We start from the raw sequence: 22,936 nt of genomic DNA on the forward strand, positions 1-22,936 counted from the left end.
TTCACCATCAAGTCTTAATTTTGCAGAGAGGAATTTAATAATCCCAAAATGGAATGGAAACAGTTTAGAATGAGAGAAATCTAAATTAATTTGTTTCTCAGGCAAGGCAAGATGAGATTGACCCTTATGCAAAATGAAGTAGCCAGAAGAGGCAGTGAATTAAAATCAAGCTCCATCATGATTGTAATTAATATTTCTAAAGCACTGCCCAGCTTGGTAATTTCATTGCATTTATGCAATATTTTCTGGCTTGGCTACCTATCACACACATTCTTCATCATTCTGAAGCTCCAGGGCTCAAAGAACAAGAGTGCCGGCTATAGATTCGTGGGATAATAAATTCTGTTTCTACTGGATAAATGTTGTTGTGGCAGAAGAGCAAACAGAAACAAATAAGATTCAAACACGACCAAATTATTGGCAACAACATGAAACACAGCATTAAACTTATCATTTCTTCCTTATATTTACAAACCCTCTAGATCAGAGATGTCAAACTCAATTTCATTGAGGGCCACATCAGGGTTGTGTTTGACCTCAGAAGGCCGGGAGGAGGGTGGGCGTGGGCATGACTATGGTGGGCCTAACATGGGATTTGTGTCGGGGGCAACTGTGGTGGACAAGTGCTAAGGCAGGGCTTCCCTGAGACCCTCACTCAGTCTCATTATAATCTCCTTCCTTCCTTCCTTCCTTCCTTCCTTCCTTCCTTCCTTCCTTCCTTCCTTCCTTCCTTCCTTCTTCTTTTTCCTTCCCTCTTCATTCTTCTTCCCTCTTCATTCTCCTTTCTTCTTCCTTCCCCTTTCCTTATTTTTCCTTCCTTGCTCTCTTCCCATCTTCCCATTTTTTTCTTTGTCTTTTCTCTTTCCCTTTCTTCTTTCTGTCCCTTCTTGCATGCTCAAATGCAAAAGGGGAAATATTTTTCCTTTTGTTTTATTTTTAGTTTGTTTTGATAGTCCTCTGCCAGTGAAAATGGAGATCAGGGGGGCTGTGTGCAGCCCTCTGTGCCCTGTTTTTGGCCTGAATGGTCTCCTACAGCCCTTTGCCAGTGAAAAAAGAGCCCAGGGGGCTCATGCGCGGTCCCCTACACTCCATGTTTGGCTTGGTCGGCCTCCTGAAGCCTTCTGCCAGCAAAAACTGAGCCTGGGGGCCCACATATGCCCCCCCCCAAGCTCCATTATTGCTAGCAGAGGCACCGAGAGCCAGTCCTTTGCTGTTTCCAGGCCAGCCCCACGGGCCAGATCCAAGCACCCCACAGGCCGGATGCAGCCCACTGGCCTTGAGTTTGACACCCATGCTCTAGATCTTTGGAAAAAGAGAGACAAACAATTCAGTTGGAAATGGTCCAGTGCATATTCTAACAAAGTCCAACTCCAAAATCCACTGGTATCATTTTAATATAATCACCAGCTTGGCTTATATGCAAAGAGTACCATAGCCTGGAACGTTGGATCCCCACATTTCTACTGCGCACACAAACCAAACTCTTTTTTTCAGCTCAACTAGCCAATATGTCAAATCAGAAAAGAAGCGAGCACAGATATCCACAGTGGGATGTATCAAAATTTGCAAGAGGGAGAGTATGGTGTTGAGATCAAAGTCTCACCATTTTTGTATGTACCATGTGTACAAAAGAGGTGGGGCTTGGCTGAAACACCATATCTATCATCTTGCAAACTCCACAGACACTACCTAAAGTTAAAGTTTTGGACAGTTTGGTGAGGACCCCCTAGATTGTTGGTGCTCCCTTTTCTCCACTCCTGACAACCTGCCTAAGCTTCCCCCCCTCCCCAGTTTCCTCATGGTTGAGAACTAAACTCAGCAGAAATAATATATATTTTATTTGATTGCCTCATTAAAAATGATACAGCGGGAACTTCAAGGCTAGGCTTTAGGATCAAGGAGACATCCGGGTGTGGAAAAGAGTGGTTGTGAAAAAGTACTCAAAACAAGCATTTATGGGGGAACAATCTACTTTTATAGGAATACTGTACTCTGAAAGGTTCAGAGTTTTCCACTGTGTCACAACTATTGTAACAACTGTTCTGTCCTGGGTCCTCAGGACTCTGGCCCAGCTAACTAGGGTTGGACATGACTTACCATCAAACCATGTTATTTTGGTTTCTTCTCTCCCCCCGCCCTTCTCTTTCTCCTGTTTTTGTTCCACCCAGATCTTCTGCCAACTGTTTCATCAGTTGTCCTCTTTTAATTCAGCTTCCCTTCTAAAAAGTAAATAGATGACAAAACTGGGTCTGCTGTTAACATAAACTGGTTCTTAGAACTGCTACATACTTAGCACACTATCTGCCCATAAGACCTAATGGTTACAACACATGCTTTATTTTTCTGGGATTGCCTCATAAAAGTTATTGGCGGAAAATGCTAAGATTTTTAAGAGGTCATTGTCAAATCCTTCTACAATTCTCCCAACTGATCAATGTTTGATTTTGTGTCCTTATGGCTAAAAAAACCCCAGAATATTTTGGCTAGGTGAATTGTTTTCAACTACATCCCTTGATGGGTAGTTTTGCAATAAACTCTGAGTTTGTTGCTTTATGCAAATACACTCTTTTTCTCTCTCTCTCTCTCTACTATTGAACAACCAGAAGTGCATTCAAATTTCTTCACACATTATCTCAGCTATTCCTACCTCTGCTTTGTAAGTTTGGAAAACATTAATTTGCCAATGGTTTACCTTGACATATTGGGTTGGTTTATGAGAATTTAAAATCTAAATTCAGGCCTCAGGTAAATTGTTTATGTTAAAGTTCTCCAGGGCAAAGTCACTTCTTCAGTGGGTAACATAAACTGCATCTTAAACTGCCGTATATGTATGTGTGAAAGTGTGCGCACGCATTTGCATATACACACACATGCAAGTCAGTGGTGGGTTGCTACCGGTTCGCCCCGGTTTGGGAGAACCGGTAGCAGTGGTAGGAGGCTCCGCCCACCAGCCCGGATGCTTCTGCACATGCACAAAAGTGTAGCATGCGCATGTGAGAGCACGAGCGAACCGGTAGCAAACTAAATTGAAACCCTCTACTGATGCAAGTGTGTTTTGATCATATGAGGCAACCCAACCAAAGTGTTTTGCTCCATTTTCTTGAATGATATGTTGAAGATTGACCTCTGCCTATTTAAGCCACCTTGGGGTCTCTGAGAAAAGCTGGGAGGAATATCAATGCAATACATAAATATATTAATATCTCTGCAAAAGAAATTAATGAGTCAGTAAAAAACACTGGAGCTCATTATTTGTACTTGTTGGATCAAACATGGTGTGAAAGCCACAAATATGTCCATATTACATAAAAATATTTTATTTAATTATTTTATTTTTATATTATTATTTTATTTAGGCAAGACTTTGAGAAAGTTGGATCAAAACCTTTTTAAACTATTGCTAACCAAAGCATATAGTAACACAGATAACAGATAGGGCAGGATTTTGGCAAGGGGGTGATTTAAAGGCATCAGCCATATCTGTGGTGCACATCCCAGAACCCCCAAATCAAATCATTTGGGAAAAAATATGTAAATTGTCAGATTCTTATGAGAATCTTATAAAGTTTTGACTCAAAAATTGGCAAGATTGTGCAGGTAACATTACCAAAATTTCACACAGTTTGGAGATCTCATAAGATTTCAGTTATTTAATTTTTTTTTCATTTTCTTCAACAGATGAGTTTTTATAATAACATGTCTGATTCTGCTGCACCTTCTCCTGCCTTTTATACTCCAGTGAATTAGGGTTTCTGCACATCTCCTTCAAGATCATCGTCTTAATGCACTACATATGTCAAGTGTCTAGGAAGATTTTGTGGACTTTGAGGTTCAGAGTCTGAGAATCTGGTTGGTTTGCTTTGCATTAGAGGCTTTGAAGTCCAGTAGCAAAGAAAAACATCTAGCAACCACAGAAAGGAGAGAGAACATATACTGTGCTATGCCCATGATGGAATTCAGCCGGTTCGCACCTATTTGGGAGAACCATTTGTTAACTTTCTGAGCACTTCGGAGAACTGGTTGTTGGAAGAAATCTCCTTCCAACAGCCTTTTGTTTTTTTTTTCTACTTTACATGGCTAATCCTGTCAGGAAAGCAGGAAAGAAACATTCTGGTATGCCTCTGTGTTGTTTCTAGCCTAATCCTTATCTTTATTGCCCTGCTTATAGAAACTGCCTCTCTGGTTAAGCTTTGTTACATTTTAACAGCTAATGGTTCTTGGCAGTATGCCCAGACTTTCTGTTTCTCTGGAGGGGCTTGACTTTCTTAAAGGGGAAGGGTTGTTTTAAGCTTTTTACATTGCTTTAGTGGTTCCTGGCACTGTCCTTTTGGGCTGTACTTCCAAGAGGCAGGATGCAAGCTTGGCACTGATTTTTTTTACGGTCTTTCTGGGGGCATGTGATCTTTCCTTAAATCTGGATTATTTCTGTAGGATATCTTGTGAGGTGAGTGAGACCATCTTTAAATGGTGCAAATGGATCTAAGGATTGCTTCTCCTGGGTGGAAAAGATGCGTTGTCAGTTCACTGAGCACAGGAGTCTCTTGTCTATGGGGATTCTTCAGTCATCCTGGTCATGGTTGTCCCAAAGATGCTTTTTTTCAAGAGGCAACTGGACTTTCTTGGTTTCCAGAAAGTCCAATTGCCTCTTGAAAAAGCACCTTTCGGACAGGAGTCTCTTGCATTGCTTGGAGTGGCCAAGGCACATGATTGCTCACTGATAGTAAGATTTAAAAAAAAAAAAGAGGTAGGGGTGTGGATCCTCCAATTTGCTTTAGTTTTCTCTCATGATAATAAGGCTTGAAGCCAGGCTTGAAGTTTATTTAGATGTCTGTGGCATGTACTAATTTTATTGTGATCCTGACTAGTTTGGGAGGCTTGAACCTGGGTCCCCTATATACTTTGTTAATTTGTCTCTTTAGCTTGGCATTTTGTAGCCCAAGTGTGCCCACCCACTTTCTGGAGAGTTTAAATAACCTCTCTGCTAAAGGGTTTCACTTTATGAGCAAGAGTTGGCTGCTGATAGTTATCATTGCATTTAAACTATTTTAATTCCTCAATGTGTTCTGGCACCCTACCTGATTTGTAACTCTGGGTTTCAGGTATTGCTGATGAAAAGGATGGTATTTGGACAGAATGCTTTAGGTTTCATGATGGCTGTGGCTATCATTGATCTTCAATGTGTATTCCCCCATTTCTAATCTAATGATTGGTATTTAGGGAAGCTTTTTGCAAGCAAAGCAGCTTTTTGTATTTTTTTACAGGTAATCCTTGATTTACAACAGTTCATTTAGTGACCATTCAAAGTTAAAATGGCACTGAAAGAAGTGACTTATGACCATTTTTCACACTTACGACCATTGCAGCATCCCTACGGTCATGAGAGGCCTAGCAAGGTAAAGCACCCCTCGATGTGAGTGGTGCCGAGTTGGCCACGCCCACCCAGTCACATGACCATCTAGTCACACCTACCCAGCTGGTCATTGGGGCAGAGAACTGGTTGTTAAATTATTTGAATCCCACCACTGGCTATGCCCCCTCTTCTTCTATAGTTGTTGACCCATGGAGGACCTCAATGTTCTATACAAAGCCCTTTAAAGCTGCCATGGAGAGTGTATATAAAGGCTTCTGGAGAGCGAGAGGAAAACATGGTCTTTCAATGGATAACCAACATTGGACCAACTTGTTTATATGCTGATAATTTGTAAAATCTTATAATTTCTCTAATTTTCCTCTGATAATTTCTACCTCAATTCAAAAGAGTCAAGAAGATGTTGACAATGGTTTGATCAAGCCTCCAGTTGTTTTTTATGTGTGTCACATCTTGACTATTTTGACTATACCCTTTAGATTGATTGGACAGAATTGCTAGAGGATTGCAAGAAATCAAAAAGGGACCTATCTATAATTCAGGGTCATGTGTTTGAAAGACAGAGAAACTGCATTAATAAGCAAACATATATATATACAAAAAATATGTAAAACATACATATGAATGGCCTATAAATTTTGGGTTTTTTTAAGAATAGCAAACCTCTCTCTCCCTCCCTCCCTCCCTCCCTCCCTCCCTCCCTCCCTCCCTCCCTCCCTCCCTCTCTCTCTCAAAAAACCCAAAAAAGGACAAAAAAAAAAAAGCAAAATAATCAAGACATTTTTTAAAAAGTGCATCAAAAAACCCCAACACATATACACATATTATCCCCCCTAATTGAATACATTACTGCGATACTGGTTCCCACTCTTTGCAAAATATGTTTCTCCCCTCCTCCAATTCTGCCACCCCCAATTTCTCATAGCTACTGGGTCCCTTTGTTGGATGTGTTGCTCCAGGCTCTTTGTCCTCCACCAGACGGGCTGCTGGGAAGGGCTGCCGAGATAGCAGGAGGTGAGGGGGGCTGCTGATCTCACTGGGGAGGGAATATTGATCAAGTCCTCCACCTGGGACAGGACACTGGAGAGGCTGACAGGATGGAAGTTCACAGGGGGAGGTCTGTGGTACTCAGGCTGCCTCAAATTTGCTAGGCCCCAGAGCCTGCGATGCCTGGCTTCTCCCTTGAGCCGGGCTGTCTAGATACATCTAGATTTGAGTATGAGTATAGGCAATTACTGAATATACTGTGACCTACTGGTTCGCTGCCTCTAACAGCCTCCCTTCTTATCCACTGTTCAGCCACTGGTTCACTGCTCTCAGTTGCCTCTTTTGCAGTGTTGGGCTGTAACACCCCAGAAGACAAGCTAAGGATCCAAAAAGATCTTGACGAACTTGAACAATGGACCCTATCCAACAAAATGAATTTTAATGTGGAGAAAAGCAAAATTTTACATTTAGGCAGGAAAAATCAAAGGTATAAGTACAGATTAAGCAAGACCAGGCTCAAAAACAGTAACTGTGAGAGGGACCTTTGAGTCCTAGTGGATGATCACTTGAATATGAGAGAATAGTGTTTGGCAGCAGCCAAAAGGCTAATACAATCCTGGATGGTATAAACAGAAGCATAGACTCAAGAACACATGAAATATTGGTTTCGCTTTATAAAACCCTAGTAAGACCACACCTGGAAAACTGCAATCAATTTTGGCCACCATACTACAAAAAAGATGTTGAGACTTTGGAAAAAGTTCAAAAGAAGAGCAACTAAGATGATCAAAGGACTGGAGACTAAACCATATGAAGAACGGCTGCAGGTTTTGTGTAAAGAAAAGAAAATTAGGGGTGACACAATAGCAGTATTCCAGTATTTGAGGGGCTGCCACAAAGAAGAGGGGGTCAAGTTATTCTCCAAAGCACTGGAGGGCAAGACAAGAAACAATGATTGGAAACAAATCAAAGAAAAAAGCAACCTGGAATTAAGGAGAAATTTACTAACAGTGAGGACAATTAACCGTGGAACAGCTTGCCTCCAGAAATCGTTGGTGCTCCATCATTGGAGGTCTCATAGAAGACGCTAGACTGTCACTTATCTGAAATGGTATAGTGAGGCGGCTGGACTAGAAGACCTCCAAGGTCCCTTCCAGCTCTGTTCTGTTCTGTTTTGTTTTGTTTTGTTTTGTTCTGTTCTATCTGTCTAACAAGATTAAAGTCAGCTTTTTAAAATATTGATATTGTTAAAGGGTTATAAAAATGCCTTCAAGAATCTACTAGACTTCATTATAGCCCAGAAAATTCATATATGTATGGTAATTATTACATCAAGATGGCTCCAATTAAAGAAACATAATTATGCCCATACCATATGAAAGATTAAAATTACCAACGTCAAGGCAACAGCTTTATTACTGGCAAAATAGCCACTGTAGACAATGTCTACAGCATATAAGGAGAATTTGTATAAGATGTTTTACAGGCATCTACCCCCGACAAGAATAGCCAGAATGTTCAAGAACAAATTGGAGAAATGTTGGAAATGTCATCAGACCCCAGGATCATATTACCATATGTGGTGGAGATGTGCAGAAGCTAAAAGATATTGGACTAAAATCCACATATGGTTGGAAAAAATGACAAAGAAACACATTGACTTTAAACCTGAGATATTTTTATTAGGGATTTTACCAGAAATGTATAATAGAGAACTGAGATATCTTATTGTGAATGTTTTAACAGCGGCTAGAATTGTATTTGCTAAAAATTGGAAAAAAGAGAAAATACCTAATGAAGATGAAGTCATTAAGAATGGAATGTGCTGAAATGAGTAAATTGACGTTTGAAATTAGAGAACAGGAAGACAAACAATATTATTTGATATGGGATTTGTTTTATCAATGACTAGATAATAAGGCATGGAAATGAAATATGAAATGTGAAATTAATGTAATGATAAAATATATGAAGTGGTTTTTTTTTATGGGAGTCAAACCTTTGTTAAATAATTGTTAAATGAGAATAATAACATAAAGAAATATATAAAATTGTTAAATAAGAGAAATTAAATAATTTGTAAATTGTGGATATGGGATTAAGCACAAAAGAATTTTAACCAATCAACACACTTTCTGTGATTGTTATGGATGATGTTTTATGTTTTGTTATGTTTAAAATAAAAAAAAATTAAAAAAAGGACTAGACTAATTCCAATTCTTTATATTTCATAGGTTAACACTCAGTTCCATTTGAGTATACCCAGAGGTTATCAAAAACCACTTATGTCCTCTTTGCAAATTCAATCCTCTGATATAATGTTCAAATGTCTCTTTAATTGAATCACTTCCTTGTAGTTTCCCTTTTTGTCAGCAGGTGTGGACATTGAATCCACAAATTTTAAAAGAGAAAGAATATATTCAAAAGATTCTGAAAGAATTGGAATTATTTTTCAGAGACAATAAAAAACACCACACCTCATTAAAAAATCTTTGGGACACTACAAAAGCTTATTTAAGGGGGATTACAATAGCATATAGTGCAAAAAGAAAAAAAGATAAGTGGAGAGAACATAACATGTTGTCAGGGGAAATTAAGAAATTAGAAGATCAACTATAAACAGATCCGGAGGATGAACAAATTAAAAGCAAAATGACCCTAGCTAAGCATAAATTGAATATCTTGGACCAAACAGAAATGGCAAGAAACTTAAAACTTGCAAAACAAAATTATTTTGAACATGCAAATAAACCAGGGAGGTAGCTGGTTTATCAATTAAAAAAGGAGAGAGAAAAAAGAATAATACACCAACTACAGGATGAAAATGGAATTGTGGAAAGTGATATGGAGAAGAAAAAAGAAATCACACAAGAATTCTTTGAGAGGCTCTATAGACAGGAAGAAATAGAACAGGAAAGAATAAGTGATTATTTGAAGGAAGGGACTGGGTTTTCACTGGAAGAAGAAAGGAAAAAAGCCTTGATAGTACAGTGGTCTACGCATCCTGTTATTAACACAGCTGCCTGCAATTTACTGCTGGTTCGAATCTCTCCAAGGCTCAAGGTTGACTCAGCCTTCCATCCTTTCTAAGGTAGGTGAAATGAGGACCCAGTTTGTGGGGGCAATAAGCTGACTTTGTATAAATATACAAAAGTATGAAGGCTATTGCTTAACGCATTGTAAGCCGCCCTGCGTCTCCGGAGAAGGGCGGCATATAAATCAAATTAAAAAAAAAAAATATTGAATAGGGGTGTTGGTCCTACCTGATACGTTCCTTCTTGTTGAGTGGAGACAGCAGCCAGTGTGGGTAATGCTAGTCCAATCAGCATGAAGGACTGAGTCTGCCAATCATTGTTAGTTCCGCCCTTGTTGCCGGGCAGGCCAGCTTTTGGCGAAGAATCAAAGACAGACTCGGCGTGTGGGATAAGAAGAAATACCAGAAGACAGAGAAGACAGCAAATACGCAAGGTCCAGCCAAGAAAGGGAGGGTTTGGCTGCTGTCTCCACTCAACGAGAAGGAACGTATCAGGTAGAACCAACACTCCTTCTCCATTGAGAGTGGAGACAGCAGCCAGTGTGGGACATACCCAAGTTCACTGTTCCGGAGCCAGGGGGGGATCCTGCTGGACCGCAGCACCCTCCCCGGCAACGACCCTTTGAAGGACCCAGCGGCCAAACGAGGCCTCTGCTGATGCAAACTTGTCCAATTTGTAGTGCCGTATGAAAGGACTAGGCAAAGTCCACATAGCCGCCCTACAAATCTCGAGTAAAGGAGCCTGGGTAGCCCACGCTGCTGTTGTAGCCGTGCTGCGGGTGGAATGAGCTGTCAATCTCGAGGGGCACGGAAGTGACCGAAGGTCGTAGGCCGAGGCAATAGTCTGTCTAATCCAGCGACCGATGGTAGACAAGGAGACTTTACATCCTTGGGAGGTAGGTAAGAAGGAGACAAAGAGAGATTCTGAACGGCAAAAGGGAGCCGTCATCTTCAGGTAGATTCGTAACGCCCGCCTGACATCCAGGGCGTGCCAGCGTCGCTCCTGTGGGTGAGCAGGACGGGGGCAGAAATTAGGCAGTATAAATTCCTGTGAACGGTGAAACACAGAGTTGACCTTTGGCACGAAGGTAGGGTCCAAGCGGAGGACAACACGGTCCGTGTGGAAAATACAAAGATCCGAACGCGTGGATAAAGCTGCAATTTGAGCCTTGATAGTACAGTGGTTTAGTGCACCCTGTTATTAACACAGCTGCCTGCAATTTCTGCTGGTTCGAATCTCTCCAAGGCTCAAGGTTGACTCAGCCTTCCATCCTTTCTAAGGTAGGTGAAATGAGGACCCAGTTTGTGGGGGCAATAAACTGACTTTGTATAAATATACAAAAGTATGAAGACTATTGCTTAACGCATTGTAAGCCGCCCTGAGTCTCCAGAGAAGGACGGCATATAAATCAAATTTAAAAAAAATAAAAAATTCTGAGATGCGGCGGGCCGAAGTTATGGCCACCAAGAAGGCAACCTTGCAGGAGAGAAGCCTGAGACTAGTAGTCTGTAGAGGCTCATATGGAGGACCCGTAAGTGACTCCAAGACCAGGGGAAGATCCCAAGTAGGGTATCGATGCAGCACGGGAGGGCACAAGTTCTTGGCACCACAGAGAAAACGGCGGATCAAAGGGTGCTGGGCCAAGGACGACAAGGAACCGCAGGTAAGCACAGAGGATAACGCGGCTACCTGCCGCCGTAGAGTGTTAGGAGACAGACACTGGGACAGGCCCTCCTGCAAAAACATCAGAATGTGTACAATGGATGGTTGTAGAGACGGAACGTCGTTTCGGTTACACCAGCTGCAGAAGGCCCGCCAGGTGGCAGAATAAATATGGTCTGTGGAGGGACATTGGGAGGTCTGTAATGTCCGAATAACATCCGCCGGAATGTCCGCCGCCCTCAACATGCTCCGCTCAACCTCCAAGCGGTCAGGTTGAGCCAGGCTAGGTCCGGGTGACTCAAAGCGCCCTGAGAGAGTGTGTCATTCTCGAGAGGAATGCGCCACGATGGGGTCACCGATAGGGACACGAGGTCGGCAAACCAGGGTCTCAGGGGCCAATGAGGAGCCACAAGGATCACTTCTGCCCTCTCGAATAAAATTTTGCGGATGACCCTGGGAAGGAGGGACGTCGGGGGGAAGGCATACAGGAGGCCCGATGGCCATGGAATCCGTAGAGCATTAACTCCGGCCGCACGAGGATCCGGATACCAGGAGAACTGCGGAAGCTGAGCATTCTCGTGAGTCGCGAAAAGATTGACTATTGGAGTGCTGAATCAAAGTGACAGGTCCCGGAAAATGCGAGGGTGGAGGCGCCACTCCGCACTGTCTATCCGACGGCGACTCAGCCAATCTGCTTGAATGTTCTGCACTCCGGAAATGTGTTCCACCCGGAGGGAACAGAGGTGGCGCTCTGACCAGAGTCCCAATTTCATTGCCACCGCGAGGAGAGAATTCGACCTGGTGCCCCCAATCTGTTCAGGTGCGCCTTGGTGGCGACGTTGTCCGTCAGGATGAGGACGTGAGCTCCGGAAACCAGATGACGGAATGCCTTCAGGGCAAGGAAGACCGCTTGTAGTTCCAGCCAATTGATTGGGCGACGTGATTCTGAGGAAGTTCATGTCCCCTGAGCCAGGTGGCCCTGACAGTGGGCTCCCTAGCCCAGGAGGCTGGCATCTGTTGTCACTACCACCCTTGGCGGTTCAGGGAAGAAGCAACCCGCAGCGAGAGCAGGGGAACGCCACCACCGGAGAGACCGGCGCACCCCAGGAGGGACCGGAATCGGCCTCGACGATGTGCCTCTGCCCGCCTTCTGCAACGGCAAGAGAAACCATTGGAGTTCCCTGGCGTGCAGCTGTGCCCAGGGAACTATGGCTATAGCAGATATCATTTTCCCTAAGAGTTGCGACAAGACGTAAGGAGAAACAACCCGACACCCTTCAACCTGGGAGACTAACTTCCACAGGCTGTTCTGCCTATCGGGAGAGAGAAACACCTTGCCCTGAAGAGTGTCAATCAAGGCGCCCAAATGTACTAGACTAGTGGAGGGTGAGAGGTGAAAGGGCCATTTAGAAACAAAGAGCTTGCCCCTGAAGGATCTATCCTGATAAACCTGTTGCCTGTTAACTTGATGGAATGGCCTAGGGGAAGAAAGGGAGGAACACCCTCTGGAGTCAGAACCTTGGAATTGTGATCGAGACGGATACGGAGCGAAATGTGAGTCCCCTCTATGGTACACCACAGCAAGCACTTTCTTTTTGTCCTTGGTCTCAGAAAGGAAGGGCTCTAACGCATCACTGAAGAGGCGGGACCCTCCAAAGGGAACCGATGCGAGATGCCATTTATGACGGGCGTCAGCCTGCCAGTGGCGGAGCCAGACCAAACAACAAGCTGCGATGGAAGAAGCCAGAGCCTTGGAAGCGAAGCGAGCGGCATTTAAGGTAGAGTCCGCCGAAAACTGTAATGCGGCCATGATCTTGTTTAAGTCCTGTCTGGCATGGGAGTCCCCAGGAGGTAACTTGTCCTGCAGTTGGCACAACCACAAAAGAGTTGTATGATTGAAGAAGGACACCGTGGTGGCCGCCTGAATAGCCCAAGCCGAACTCTGGTGAGCTCTCTGGAGAACCAGATCTGATCGTCGTTCTTCCGGTCGAAGACCTTCCTCCGGATCCCCTGGAACACCGGCGTTAGGCAGCAGAGTGGTGACAGGGGGGTCCACAGAGGGGAGCCGCAGAAGAGAGTCCAACTCCTTGGCCACCTGAAAGTTCTTACGGTCATTGGAAGACAGCAGCGGAGCAGATCCCGGAGAAGACCACTGTCGTCTCACCACGTCCAGAAAGAGAGGAGGAGTAGGAATCGAAGTCACTGGCCTCGAGGGCTCCGCAAACATGGGGTCCAAGGATGCAGAAGCCGATGTGGAAGAGGTAGGCGCTGGATCAGCATGAGGCGAAGACAAGCGGGCGGTATTAACGGCCTTGAAAAGCAAGGATTTAAACAAGGACTGTGGAAAGATCTGGAGGGATGATCCGGAGGGAGATTATCATCCTCCGAGAGACCAGAATCACTATAATTGTCCTCTGTCAGGACCGAGCGACGGCTCGAGTGAGAGCAAGAAGGAGAGTCAGGTGCTAGGTCCAACTGTGCTTGATCTGACTTTCCCGCTCCGGTGAAACAGAAACAACCGAGCGAGCGGAGCCAAGCCCGCCAGAAGGGTGATGCGCTGCCACCAAGGATCTTTGCACTGCTGCCTCAATAAGTTGTTGAATTTGCTCTGGGAGAAGTTGGCAAGTCACCGCCACAGGTTGAGGCGAGGCAATGGAAGCATGGGCTTCCGCTGAAAGCGACGGATCAGGCTGAGGCGCTGACTCAGGCGGATGATCAGGCTGAGAAGCAGGATACGGTGGAGGGGAACCTGAGCCCCACAGGTTGGTTGTTGAAATGGTCACGGGGCAATCCTGAAGTGACAGCTGGTCAGGAGTAACAGGGTGTGGAACAGCTACAGGGGCCTCAGTGGACACGGACACCGGAGCAGGAGACACCGCAGAAAGGTTAGCGCTAGCCTTGGTGCACAATTTTGTCAGGACCTTGTCACGTCGCTTCTCGGCCTTGGAAGAAGAAACACGGTGGTCGTGAGACTTGTGATGGGAACGAGCCAAGTGCAAGGCCGAGGATGGTTCCTTGGAGGCCTCCCGGGCAAGAGGGGGGATAGCAGACAAATTGTCTGATTTACCCTGGTCAGTAGCACTGGCCCTCCGGCCGTGCTTAGATTTCGCCACGGCTTTTGGCATCACGGCGGCTAACAGACCTCTTAACAGGCAAGTCCAGTGAGGGGAGGTCAGGCAAACGCTGGGGCATAGAAGAATGTAAACTAGGCCCGAAATGGGAGCGCTATCACTCCACAAAATGGCTGCCGATGCACAAAGTCCAGTCCACAAAATGGCGGCCGATAGCAAACACAGAAGGAAATATAGTTCAATGTGCTGCTAATTGAGAACAGGGGGGCGCAAAGCTCCACTATTGATAAGGGGCTGTTACAGGTAATAAGCTGAAAAAAGTCCAGAAAGGCCCCAATGGCCGCCACCAGTCACAAACGGGAGCGTTAAACTCCACTAGCAGGCGAAGCAGTAATTAAGAATACAGAGGCGTAGATCAGTTACAGGCAGCGAGGCAGAAGCGCAGAGGGAGAACTGTGAATGATTGTTCCAGGGATATCCAATGAGGCTGGGCAGCAAGCGAAGGCAGGATTGATAGGAAGGATCAGAGGAGACACCAATAGAACAAAGTCCAAAAGGCTTCCTGGCGAGTAAAGCTAGCAGAGATCTGCAGCGGTTTGAAAAAGGCGCCCAAAATGGCGGCTGCCACAGCCACGGTGCGAAAAAACGCCTCCGAAGCGATCCGGCAGTCAGATGAGCGAAACGAGGGCTCCTGGACTAGGGAAATGCTAACGAGCCCTCCAACAACAAAAAAACCAGGGGTCAGCAGCTAAAAGCTGCCCTCCACGAAGGAGGAAGGCAGGGAAAGCAGTTCAATTGCCAGAGGCAGCCAGGCAAAACAGCAGACAAATTTTAAAACGCAAAACTCACAACTAAGTCAGACAGTCCAAGGTCAGTCAATACACCATCGCAGAGAGAGAAGAGAGTAGTCAGGGAAAATCCAAGTTAAATACCAAATTTCCAACCGTAGAGAAGATAATATTAATTAAAAGAGACAGCTAAGACCCACACGCCTGTCCACTGAAGGACTGAGTCAAAAGCTGGCCTGCCCGGCAACAAGGGCGGAACTAACAATGATTGGCAGACACAGTCCTTCATGCTGATTGGACTAGCACTACCCACACTGGCTGCTGTCTCCACTCTCAATGGAGAAAGGAGATAACATTATTGGAAATTAAAGAAGCAATTCGAAAACAAAAAAATAATAAGACCCCAGGACCAGATGGGTTGCCAGGGGAAATTTATAAACACTTAGGAGATTCGGTAGAATTATTATTATTGGAAGTATGTAATGAAGCCCTAAGGGAAGCAAAGTCACCAGAATCATGGAAGGAGGCATATATTACTTTGATTTATTTTATTTATTTATATTTATATTTATTTATTTATTTATTTATTTATTTATTTATTTATTTATTTATTTGTTTATTTATTTATTTTTATTAGATTTATATGCCACCCTTCTCCGGAGACTCAGGGCGCTTACAATACGTTAAGCAATAGCCTTCATATTTTTGTATATTTTATACAAAGTCAGCTTATTGCCCCCACAACTGGGTCCTCAATTTACCTACCTTAGAAAGGATGGAAGGCTGAGACAACCTTGAGCCTGGGGAGATTCGAACATGCAATAATTGCAGACAGCTGAATGTTAATAACAGGCTTTTAGTCCGTTGAGCTATCCAGGCTCCTAAAGAAGGCACAGAATTATAGACCTATCTCACTCTTAAATTCAGATTACAAAATATTTATGAACATTATGGTGGAACGGTTAAAAAAAATACTAAATGATAAGATACACATAGATCAAAATGGATTTCTTCCTAAGAGACAAATTAGAAACAATACCAGAATAGTGATTAATATAATGGAATATTACGAAGCATATCCAGAGAGACAAGTTGCCCTTGTCTTTCTGGATGCACAAAAAGCCTTCAATAATGTAAATTGGGAATTTATGAATCAACAAATTAAAGCCATGAAATTCGGAGATAAATATGAAAAGCCTTGGTAGAGCATTGGTAGAATAGTGGTCTAAAACACCCTGTTATTAAGACCAGCTGCCTGCAATTACTGCAGGTTCGAATCTCCCCAGGCTCAAGGTTGACTCAGCCTTCCATCCTTTCTAACGTAAGTAAATTGAGGACCCAGTTGTGAGGGCAATAAGCTGACTTTGTATAAATATACAAAAGGATGAAGGCTATTGCTTAGCGCATTGTAAGCCGCCCTGAGTCTCCGGAGAAGGGCGGCATATAAATCAAATTAAAAAAAAAAAAGATGACTGAATTGATCTATTCCAAGCAAAAGGCAAGGGTAATAATAAACGGGGAGATTACAAATTCATTTAAGATAACAAAAGGAGTTAGACAGGATTGTCCTATGTCGCCTCTGCTTTTTATCCTGACCCTTGAGATATTATTACAGAGAATTAGACAGAAAACGGAAATAAAAGGAACCAAAATTAAACAGGAAGAATTTAAAGTCTGCAGGCATTTGCAGATGATATGGTATTTGTTATAGAAGACCCATTGGAATCTGGACCAATTCTATGCAAGAGATAGAGAAATATGGGGAGGTCGCAGGCCTTAAAATTAATAAAGGAAAAACTAAAATGGTAGTTAAGAATTTAACGGAAAAACAAAAAGAAGAACTTGAGGAAAGAATGGGATTTCAAATCATTAAAAAAGTGAAATATTTAGGTATTTGGTCAAGAGCAAGATGTTCAGCATTAAAAAAGAATAATTATATGAAATTAATACAACAAATAGGGAAAGACTTAGAAAGATGGGGGAAATTACAGTTATCACTATTAGGGAAAATCGCAACAATTAAAACGAATATTTTACCAAAACTACTCTATTTATTCCAAATGATTCCTATAAAATTAGATAAAAAGTTTTTTAAAGAGTTAAATAAAATGATTATGAAGTTTGTATGGGCAGGAAAAAAGGCGAGGATAAAAATAATCTCACTTCAGGATAGAAGAAGCAGAGGTGGCTTGGACTCCCTGCGTGGGAAACCTATTACAAAGCAGCGAATTTGGTCTGGGTTAGGGAATGGATTAATTTAAAGAATAGGAGAATTTTAAAATTGGAAGGACATGATCTTCAGACGGGGTGGCATGCCTCCATATGGAACATCGGCAGTGGTGGGTTCCTCCCAGTTCGGTCCGGTTTGGCTGAGCCGGTAGCGGTGACGATATGACATCACCGAACCGGTTCTCCCCCCCGCCCTCCTCCCCACCCACCCCCGTTATTCTTACCTTTTATTTGGTCCCACCCCCAATCTATTGCTGCCTCCTGAATCCCAGCTGATGACTAGAGGGAAAAAAACTGTTTAAACTCTTGCTGCGGGGCTTCAAAGGGCCGTCCTACAGCTGATCAGTGTTAAAAGCAGCTCACACAACAATCAACCAACAACTATTAAAATCAACAAATATACAACAAAAAAATAAAAGTTTTTAAAAAAAATTTAAAAATTTAAAATATACTACCCCATCAGTCCAGGCTGAGGGACATAAATAGCCAGGTTTTCAATTCACGGCGGAAGATGCGAAGGTCAGGAGCCAACCGGAGCCCCAAGGGAAGTTGATTCCAAAGGCTGGGGGCGCTCACAGAGAAAGCTCTACTCCTGGGAGTCGCCAGCTGACATTGTCTAGCCGATGGCACCCTGAGTAGGCCCTCTCTGTGAGAGTGCACTGGGCGATGGGAAGTTGACACTGGTTGCAGGTGGTCCGACAAATAGCCTGGGCCTAAGCCATATTACGGATGTATTTTTGTTATAGAGGTATTTTAACTTGTATTTTTGGATTTTAAGTGTTAATAAAGGTTTTCAAAAAAAAAAAAAGAATTTTAACCGATTGACACACTTTCTGTGATTGTAATGGATGATGGTTGTTTTATGTTTTGTTATGTTTAAAATAAAATAAAAATTCAAAAAAAAAGGACTAGACTAATTCCAATTCTTTATATTTCATAGGTTAACACTCAGTTCCATTTGAGTATACCCAGAGGTTATCAAAAATCACTTATGTCCTCTCTGCAAATTCAATCCTCTGATATAATGTTCAAATGTCTCTTTAATTGAATCACGTCGTTGTAGTTTCCCTTTTTGTCAGCAGGTGACACTCTCCACTTAAATTTCAGTTTACTAGTCCATCATCGTTTGTAAAAGCAGAATAAGTTTTGTATATAGATAATTGTATATAGATAATTCCAATATTTAAAAATGCCTTCCCAGTACCGCTTCTTTCCAGTTTAGGAGTCAATTTTCTGTTATTTCAAGTCTATTATTTATTCTCCTGCACCTTTCATTTCTGGTTAGGTATTTCTTTAGGGCACCCCAAAAAGCTTAGGCGCCTCTTTAACACATAGTTCTGGGCAAATAGTTCTGAATTATTTCTTGGGGTAATTTAAAACAAAGAAAAATTCTCTCCCCCAGTTCCACCACGGCTCACCTTCTTCTCTCCTGCACCAGTCTTAGCTGTTATTCTTCATTGTCCCAGCTTTGTAACGGCCATCCTTAGGCTTCTTCTTCTTGCCATGGCTGAGAGGGAAAAAAGACTCTGAGTCAGACAGGAGAGCTGCGACTCTCCCTGACCTCACAGGATGCCCCTCTTTTTTTCACTGCCTCTGCAGGGCGGCTTAGGCTCCCTCTTGGGCACACAAACATGAAGAATTCAGCACAGGGAACATGGAGACCCATTCTTCTGTGTTTGTATTGCTGCAACGTCAACTGGAAGTTCCTAAAATACATAACCTTGAGAGAATGTGAGATTGAAGATAAGATCTGACTATCAGAAAAACAATTCTTGTGCTTTAAGCTGTTTAGACTGAATAACTAAGATAGAGAGTGAAATACTGAAATTTGTTATTTTTAAACAGTGTAACTCTTGGAACTCAAATGGAAATATAAACAGTAAAATACTTCCCTTTCTTTTATTTATTTTTTCTGCTCTATGAACTCTCTATTTGTGGATACAAAACAATTGGTGATTGAATTTTAGGGCTTGGTGGGCCAATGTGGATTATAATTTATTAATTTATTATCCCTTGTTTTTGGATAACAAAGGATTAGGGTTTGAAGAACCTGAAGAAAATAACAAGAAGGATGGGGTTAAAATACTGATAACCTTTGGATTATAATCTATATTTTTCTTTGCTTTTTTTTTCTTTTTTCTTTACTCTTGGATTACAACTGATAACTTTACCCTTTACTTTTTGTGGAATACAAATACCAAAATATTTTTTTTAATAAAATTTGTAATTTTATTATAACACATATATGACATTCACATAACATACAACATATACATAGATTATCATTTTAAAGCATTGTTTCTTTGTGTCTTCTTTCTGTTATTTTATCTTTCTTCCCCTATGTCTTCATTTCTTTCTTCTTCTTTCCCCCCGCATTGTCCTCCCCCCCAAAAAAACCCGTTTTTTAGCTTTAACAAGCTTAATTTCTTCAGGCTGGTGTTCTCGGCTTCGTGCTTCCAGGAGCAATGTGAGATCGCAGCTGTCTCTTCCTTTTAACTGCTAGTGGGGGTGTGAGCTGATTGGATGGGAACTTGGCTGTGTTCTGATTGGGTGGAGGTGTGTTCTGATTGGTTAGGGGCTTGGCTGTGCTCTGATTGGATGGGGGGTTGGTTGTGCTCTGATTGGCTGGGGGTGTGTTCTGTTTGGGTGGGGGCTTGGTTGTGCTCAGCTTAGTCTGAGTTGCAGGGGGATTTGAGCTGGTGAGCTGCGTTGTTGTTGTTTGGCTTCGTGTTTGTGGCCATGCGAGCTCTTCATGGTGGGTGTCAGTCTGCTTCATGTATGGATTGGAGGGGTTTAAAGTGGCTAATGATGCAGCTGCGGTCTGGCTTCTGGTCCTTGGTCGTGGCTCATTATCAGTGTGGGTTTGAGTCTGCTTTCTGCGTGGATGTGTGGTGGTGACATCCTGTGTGGCTCTCGTGAGTGTGGGTCTGGTATCATTCGTCGTGTTAGGGATTCGTTTGTCAATAAGGGCGGGTTTCCAAATGGCTGGTAGGCGGGAGGTATCGTCTCGTTTGTTCATGCTGTGTGGGCGTTTTTCTATCTCAATGGCTTCTCTGATTATTCTGTTGTTAAAGTGTTCAGTTTTGGCGATAGTTCTGGTCTTTTTAAATTAAATCTTGTTTAAATATATTTAAACAAATATATATATTTGTTTTCTCAGGTTTTCGCGGGTGTTTGTATGTAGGTCTTTGGTTATTCGGGTCTTCTCCCACGTAAAATTGGAAGTGTCTTGGCGACGTTTCGACGAAGTCTCATTCGTCATCTTCAGGCTGGTGTTCTCGGCTTCGTGCTTCCAGGAGCAAAGAAGACAAGACTTCCCTAGATATTTTATTTTCTTAGTTGTTTGAATTTGTATAATGTTTTCCAACTCTTTTTCCTGTTCCTTTGTGAGATTTTTTGTTATTAATTTTGATTTATTTTATTAATCTTTAGTCCCGCCACTTCTCCGAATTCTTCCAATTTCTTAAACAGTTTTGGTGCTGACTCAAGTGGTCTTCTACTATAAACACGAGATCGTCAGCAAAGGCCTGAACCTTGTATTCTTCTTTCCTTATCCTTAACCCTTTAATTTCTTGGTCTTCCCTGACCTTTTTTAAAAGGATCTCCAACTTTAAAATATACAATAGTGGAGAGAGTGGACATCCCTGTCTAACCCCTTTTGTTATGCCAAATTGGTCTGTAGTGCCATTGTTCATAATTACTCTTGCCATTTGTTTTGTATAGATTTCTCCTATGATTTTTTCAAATTTTGTCCCGAATTGCATAAATTTTAGTTGCCCCATTAAAAATTTCCAATTTAGATTATCGAATGCTTTTTGGGCATCAAGGAAAACCAGTGAAGCTTGTTTTTCTGGGTGTGATTCATAAAATTCTAATGTATTTATTATTATTCTCATGTTATTCTTGATTTGTCGGCCTGGCAGAAATCCATTTTGGTCTGAGTGTATATGGTTATTTAATACTTTTTTAATTCTTTCAGCTATAATTACTACAAATACCTTGTAATCTGTATTTAGCAAGGAGATTGGTCTATAATTTTGTATTAACTGGTGGTCCATATCTTCTTTGGGTATAATAATAATTATTGCCTCTGTCCAGGTTGTCGGGATTTTTGCCTTTTCCAACGCCTCATTATATAATTCTAACATGGTTTCTCCCAATATTTCCTGTAGGCTTTTATATAGTTCAACCGGTAGCCCATCTGGCCCTTGTGTTTTGTTGTTTTGTTGTTTTTTCAGTGCCAATTCAAATTCAAGTTTAGTTATCGGTCCATTTAATATTTCTCTTTGTTCTTTTGTGATTCTTGCCACTTCTGATCTTTCTATATACTGTTTTACTTTTTCCTCCTCTATTTCTTCTTTTTGTATAAGTTTGAAAATAATGTCTGAATAATTTCCTTTTTAGCTTCTCTACTATATTGAATTACCCCTTTTTTGTCTCTGAGTTGGTATATCATTCTTTTATCTTTTTCTTTTTTCATATGCCAACCATCTGCCTGTTTTGTTCGCAAATTCAAAATAGTTTTGTTTTGCCATCTTTATTTTCTGGGCTATTTCTTTTTGATTTATCAGATTTATTTTAAGTTTGATTATATTCCATTCCTCTCTTACTTTTTTGTTTTGGGGATCTTTTTGTAATTTGTATTCAGAGTTTTTTAATTCTTCATATAGTTTATCTTGCTGTTGTCTCCTTTCTTTATTTTTCTTCCCTATATATTCAATCGTCAATCCTCGTATATATGCTTTTGTTGTATCCCAAGTGTTTTGTAAAGAAGTATCGTCTCTTTTGTTTATCTTAAAAAACGATTCTAATTTCTTTTCCAGCATTTGTTTAAACCCTTTTTCTTTACATATATTTTGGTTCATTGTCCATCTCTTAAATCTTTTTTCCCCCTTCCAATTTATAAGTATTGGGTTGTGATCTGCCCATTCATTTACTCCTATCTCTATTGTTTCTACACCTGTGCTGATATCCGCAGTCATCCAGGCCATATCAATTCTAGACCAGGATTGGTGTGGATGGGAGTAAAATATATTTTGATTCTCATCTTCATGCGTCTCCCTCCAAACATCTCTCAGGTTTATTTCCGCGGTCATATTAAAAAATTCTTTTAGTAGTATTTCTTTCTCTTTTTTATTTTTCTTACCACTTTTATAATCTTTTTTGGCATCTACTATAGTGTTATAATCTCCAACTAGACAGATATTTTCATATTCTAATTCTAATATTTTATTATGTATTCCTTTAAAAAATTCATGTTGATTTTGGTTAGGGGGATATATTACTATTAATAGTGATTTTTTTCCTTTCTATTTCTAATTCAACCATCACAGTTCTTCCTTCCTTGTCTGCATATATTAGTTTCAATTTTATCCTTTCTTTTACATAGACAGCTACTCCTCTTTTTTTTTTTTTTTTTGGTATCAAAGATGTATATAGTTTTCCTAATTTTGGGTTTTCTAATAGTTTTTGTTATCCTCTTTTGATATGTACCTCTTGAAGGTACATCACATCTGTTTCCAATTTTTCGTAATTTTGTGAATGTTTGCATTCTTTTCTTCGGTGCATTTAATCCATTTATGTTTACTGAGAGAAGTTTAATTGCCTCTTCCATTGCCTAGTGTAATTGTTTTTTGGTGTGTCTTGTCTCCACCCCCCTTTGTGCTTTCGCACCTTCTCTTTCCTCTCATTCTTTTTCTTGACTCTTTCTTACTTCTCTTTCTTGCTCCAATTCTTCTATTTGCTCTTCTTCCTGGCTTTTACGCTCTGTTTCTCCTTTGCTTTCCTGTTCCTCTT

The 22,936-nt window shown here is 41.8% G+C and overlaps 1 long non-coding RNA gene across 1 annotated transcript in view; it reads right to left on the reverse strand.

Moving 5' to 3' along the window:
• The window catches only part of LOC148112647 (uncharacterized), a 64,614-nt gene that overhangs the window by 36,003 nt on the left and 5,675 nt on the right, over positions 1–22,936 (reverse strand). The gene's annotated exons all lie outside the window — the stretch shown is intronic.

The sequence above is a fragment of the Pantherophis guttatus genome, chromosome 8 (genome assembly GCF_059756535.1).
Source record: "Pantherophis guttatus breed Tessera chromosome 8, ASM5975653v1, whole genome shotgun sequence".
Taxonomy (NCBI): Eukaryota; Metazoa; Chordata; class Lepidosauria; order Squamata; family Colubridae; genus Pantherophis; species Pantherophis guttatus.